The following is a 5,552-nucleotide window of genomic DNA, read 5'->3' as shown; positions in this document are numbered from 1 at the left end:
CCAGAAACGGGACGAAAATGATAAAGGTATTTTGATTCGTTGAATTTAGCCAACCGCCAAAGTGACAACCAATCAGAAAACCCTTTACTCACTGATGCCAGTACAAGTACCGGAAGTTTACAACGCGTCGGCGCGCTTTCCATGGAAATGCATTGAAACAACATGGCGGATTACTGAAGATCACATGTGAAGTCGTAAAAATACTGCGCTTACAATGTAAGTCAGACGAGTTTATCCTAAATATTTCATATTCCACACGTTCCGTTATTTCCATAGTATTTTCTTTTGCAGGCTTCGTGCACTTAACCTGTGGAAACATGCAATCCAGAACTTCGACGATTTTATTGATTTTAAAGATGAATACACCACTAAACAGTTCCGACGTTTACATGGAACAAAGAAGGAAAATCACGTGACCGCACAGACGCCTCTCATTGGCTGCGTCATTTTTTCGAGGAAACAAATCGTCTGCAACACAGCTTTGCGTATGTTCTGCGACTGACAAGTCCGACACTTGTGTTTATTTTGTTGTTTTGTCGATGTAAATTCAGCGATTATCGATTTTAACAATGGCATGTCACTGCCCGATGATTGATTGTGACAACGGAAGCTACCGTCTTCAAAGTGGAAAGCTAAACTTTGCAAAATTCACCAGGATCCACACGAGTCTGTGTAGGCTGTTCATGCCAACCACCGTTCAGGTAAGCGCAACACTGTAACAGTTCTTGATCAACTTATTTTATTGCCTGACATTCATGCGATTTATTGTTTTTTTCTGCAAATTCCATAGCATGATTACAAAACCGTTTAGCTAGACCTGCGTTTATACAGCTTTGAACGTTACAAAAACTGCACACCGGCACTGCATGAAATACTTGTTTGAATCTGCCGTGCATGAGATCAAAAAATGTGGCTCACTTTCTGTGTCAGTGTGTTTCCGTTTCTTGTTTTTTTTGTTTTACTTCATGTTGTTAGAGCATGGCTGTGATTAAAAAGCAATAAAAAATTGCTTTGTAGAGCCATAAATTGTTAAATCTGATATGCATCTGTCTGTTTTCAACAGCTTGCATCCGCATCCAACACACAAGAAGAACCCAGCACAAGCTTTTTTTTCACCTGCAAGGGTTTGTTCTCAACACTTTCTTGATGGCACACCAACTGCACAGAACTCTTTCCCAACACAAAACTTGGGATACCCTGGATTTCAACACAGAGTAAGTTGTTTTTTTAAATAACTTTCTTGTTATATTTTGTGTGTGACGGTACGCAGTAAAGAAGATGGTAAGGTGTTGAATGTATTTGTTCACACATGCTGTTCCTAGTATCACTATGATGTGTCTGTGCCTTACAGCTTGAGTTATTTAATTGACTTTTCGTCTGTTCGTGTGTTTTGAAATCTGAACAAGAATGAATATCAATCAATATCAATATATGAGGCTTATGAATGTTGGAAGCCAAGCTAAGTTTTATGTGGGTGGTTTGTTTCCAGAGTGCGATTTGATCAACATTAGGAGAGCTCTCCATAGAAGCCAAAGGAACAAAAACAAGTGTACCGGGGAATTCACAGGGGGAGTTCTGTATTGCACTGAAAATAACAACAGTGGGTCCAAATGACCACCTTTATAAGTTGAAGTTGGGGGCATGGAACCCAAACGGACAACATATGTGGAGAACCCTGCATGAAGATGTAATACTACCATAAATACTGACAGAATGAACCCTGTTTGGCAATGTTTCAGACAGCAAGAGTGCTGATAGACATACCCCGACCAGAGCACCGGCTAGGCAGAAGAAAATGGGCAATGCGAGATCTGGAATTCCAGTTTGAGACGTGCCAGGCCCAAGGATCATCAAGGGAGAGGAATGGTGCAGCTAGTTGATTGCCAGAAAAGTGTGACTAGCCCTGAACAAGACCCATTCACAACAGAAACATTTCTGGGTGCTCTTGTTTTTGCTTATTTGTTGATAGTTTTTTTGTATAAGCAGATGCCAACTTAATGCACACCCGTTATGCGCAATCTTATTGCAATGATTAAGCTGACTAAGGAGAACAATAGACTGATGTTCAAACTACAGATTGCAAACATGGCTAAGAAAAAGAACGCAGACAGGAAAAATCCATGGTTATTCAGAAATCTGATTTCTCGCAGAACATATCATATTGCATTGGTATAGCCACGACCAGTCTCTTACAATTAATTCATGGTTTTAGTGTCACCCTTTGCAACAAGAAGATGGCAGGAAAAAGTCAAAAATTCTAAAAAGACAAGAATTTTTAGCGATCAACCAATGAGTATTGACCCTAAACGTTATAGTATAGATGAGATGTTGTTTATGCAATAGAGACGAGGATTAGACCTTCAGGATCTAGCCTATCGGTTTCGCTAATATAGGTAGAATAAAGTACATGTCACCAGAGTGGCCAAGAGCAACCTTAAACAATTTACAGGTTTGTTTTCATTTGTTTGAATGTTTCTCTCTTCTTCCTGCGCACAGTCTTCTCTCCATAATTTTCATGTCCCCTGTGCATACCATAACATGTTCTGAGGAAAAATGTTTGTTTGGCTCACTTTCTGTGTGTGTCTTTATTGATGTTTGTATGATGCAATGAGTGTGTCAGAACAAAATCTGAGTTCTCGTACTTTGAAATGGAGAATGAGAGACAAGACAAAGCATTACAGCACAAAGTCAAACATATCAGCACTTGCAAACAAAATGCACACAATCCAGTCAGCTCAAAAAACTTTACTTATGTTGATAAACGTTATCACTAGCAGCAGATCAAATCTGATGACTTCATCCACTTGGCAATGAACATATTGGGAAGACAGATATCTAGTTTTATATATATATATATACCAAAAACACACATGTAGTACAGTAAAAGTCATATCTATAATGGTGTACACAGGAGCCTTCCTTTTCAGAACTCCAAACAATAATCTGATAAAAAAAAAATCCACTACAGAAAAAGAGGGAGTCTTAAAATGTAGGAAAATTAACATAGGTTTTGACAAGACAAACATTTATATTTTAGATGCGACCCACCCTACTACCTTTCAGGCTGAAAACTTACAGAAACGAAGCAGCTGTTCAACAATGTAGCTATGCCCATTACATGTGTAACGAGTAGAGCTTAATGCCTGGATCTGGCAAAGCTTTTACATGAGTTGACAAATTGTTGAAATTATTAGAGTCGTCAGGATTGTTTACTTTGTGGAAAGGTTGCTCTCCTTGTTTATCTGTGTGGTTTCATAGTTAAGAGGAAAAAGCTGTTTTGTTAATACCGCTTTCCCTACTTCTACTAGTTCCTCCTCCTAAGTGCATCCTGTTGCTGCCTGTATCAAAACGGGCAACAGGATTGGATTACTTTGGGAACAGGAGGTTGTGATGGCTGGCTCTGGGTAACAGGTGGTTGTGATGGCTGACTCTTGGAGACAGGTAGAAGTCTCTTTCTGGTTTTGACAAAGATGCAATCAGGGGCTTCCTCCTCCAAAATGACTTGCAGCATGTTGCATATGGTCAAAACACTGCCAAAAGGGAGAAAAAAAGAAAATAATCAATATGAGAAAGAGAAAGGAGACAACAACTTTTACTAAAGCATCATTTAGGACAATTTACCAAGTTGTACATAACAAATTGCTCACAAATTTGAGTGCAACTTGCATGAAGAGCATTGCAAAATTAAGACAGTTGCAGGGATGGCCAGATCTCAAAATCTTAACTTGCCAGACAGGTGAGTCATTTCAAGAAAGTCCAGTCCACCAAAAAGAATTGCTTGCCGGGTACAAACCACAGTTGCTATAACTGCATTGTTTATATAACGTTTTGAAACTAGAGTATACAACCAGAAGTGTTGCATTTGACGAGAATTTTCACTAGCCAACCAGGCGAGTTGCCAAGCGGTTTTAACTAGCACAGCGGATTTTTTGTACTCGCCCCTGGCCATTAGTCAGATGATTTGATCATCCCTGAATTTAGAAAGTCGGTTCAGTCATTGCTGATTAACTGTATCAGTATCACTGCACTTTTCAAAAATTATATGTATATATGACAGCGACAGGCATAATTTTAGTGTGTATTAATACTAGTATGCTGGTTTTTCAGATTTTGACACATTCCCTGTTCACTGAAACCAAAATGTTGTTAGGCTGCACTGCCATCTTGCAATTCAACTTGAACCATTCTCTTTTTTAAAAGTAAAGTGCAAATATGACTTATTTAAAAAAGTAGAGAGGTTTCCTACCTGTAAGCCTTTCCTCCTTAAAACTCGTTGACGAGGCGATGCATGAGGTCGAGCTCACACTCACAGGCAGCCGGCGATGAAGACGCTTGGCCACAGGAATCGCCCATCTTGCTGCCTTTCAATCCAGTTGTGACGATGAATGGATCAGGATAAAGCACCCCTTTCACATACAACTTCTGCTTGTACTCCCGAAGAAGCACCCTCTCTGCATTTTCTGCTTCACGGTCAACAGGAATCCCATCTCCCAAGTTCCAAAGCAGGAACAGCTCTAAAACAAAAAGGCCTTGAGATCAAATCACAGTTTTTCGCACCTGTGGAAGGCATTCTTTTTGGCCCCCTCATCACCATTTTGTATGTAAACGTACCAAATACTCACTGACTCAGCCTGAGGTAAGCTTAGCAGCTATACAAACTGGCAGTGGCAACTTAGTATGCATGTTTGTTGTTTCATATCTTACCCACACGTCAGATTGAAAATGGAAAACTTTTGCATACACTATCGCAACATGTAGCCTGTGCATCACGAATCGGAATATAGTTATGCTTCATAGTAAGTTAGATTCCGTGGACAGATCAACGGCACTTATTCAAGTTTTTGACTTTAATCAACTGAAAAGTTAAGCGTATCTGAAGAGAGAGCACTTACTAAGTTACTGTTAGTGTTACAACTTACAGGGCGGAAAACCGGTCTTGGGAATGAACAACACATCGCATCATTGCAAAGAGTAAATAACGAAAGAAATAAAACTTACCTAGCTACAAGTTCCTCGTGTGCACCTTCCACACTCGTTTTCCGTACACACGACAAGGTTTTCGATGCTTCAGTGCTCCACAGTCGCACCTTCTGGATGGAAATCTCGCTCAAATCGCACATGTTTCGAGTTGCTGAGAAGCTAGCACGACGCGTTGTTTACTCGAAAAAAATCCTACGCATGCGCACTGTCGCAATGGCCGCGGAACTGTTTAGTGGTGTATTTGACCACAGAATTTCGTTTATGGTCGTCGAGCTTTGCAATAAACTATGCCCACAGAATGCTGGCAGAAAAATTGCAGTGAAACATAAAAAGTACCGTTAAATATTAAATATCGATATTCACTTTTCTTGAATGTAAACTTACCTCTGATCATTCAAATGTTTAGACATGCAGACAACTACATATGAAGTTCATTACGTGCCATCATATAATATATTTTTGGTAGAGGCTACTGTTACGCCTTTTTCAAGTCGTATAGTTACGGCATGACGTCATTTTACTGTCGTAACCCGCTCACTGCAGGCTTCGGTTACACCCTTTCCACGAGTCGT

General features: G+C 39.9%; 1 protein-coding gene and 2 long non-coding RNA genes across 5 annotated transcripts in view; 2 read left to right on the top strand and 1 right to left on the bottom strand.

The window, feature by feature from the left end:
- The first annotated feature begins 132 nt into the window (after nt 1-132).
- LOC138948892 (tetratricopeptide repeat protein 16-like) overlaps nt 133-5,552 on the top strand; it is a 29,538-nt gene continuing 24,118 nt past the window's right edge. For all 3 annotated transcript variants that reach the window (XR_011450121.1, XM_070320528.1, XM_070320527.1), the window contains exon 1: nt 133-216. The gene's annotated coding sequence lies outside the window, so the exon portion shown is untranslated. The remainder of the gene's footprint in view (nt 217-5,552) is intronic.
- On the top strand, nt 361-2,569 carry LOC138948891 (uncharacterized). Its single transcript, XR_011450120.1, has 3 exons — nt 361-701; nt 1,064-1,214; nt 1,740-2,569. It is a non-coding gene; the product is annotated as an uncharacterized lncRNA (long non-coding RNA).
- On the bottom strand, nt 2,711-5,216 carry LOC138948890 (uncharacterized). Its single transcript, XR_011450119.1, has 3 exons — nt 4,999-5,216; nt 4,247-4,514; nt 2,711-3,530 (listed from the first exon to the last, which is right to left on the bottom strand). It is a non-coding gene; the product is annotated as an uncharacterized lncRNA (long non-coding RNA).

Source organism: Littorina saxatilis, linkage group LG15 (genome assembly GCF_037325665.1).
Source record: "Littorina saxatilis isolate snail1 linkage group LG15, US_GU_Lsax_2.0, whole genome shotgun sequence".
NCBI classification, from domain to species: domain Eukaryota; kingdom Metazoa; phylum Mollusca; class Gastropoda; order Littorinimorpha; family Littorinidae; genus Littorina; species Littorina saxatilis.
The sequence above is the reverse complement of the archived record's forward strand: the minus strand, read 5'-3'. Positions and strand labels throughout refer to the sequence as shown.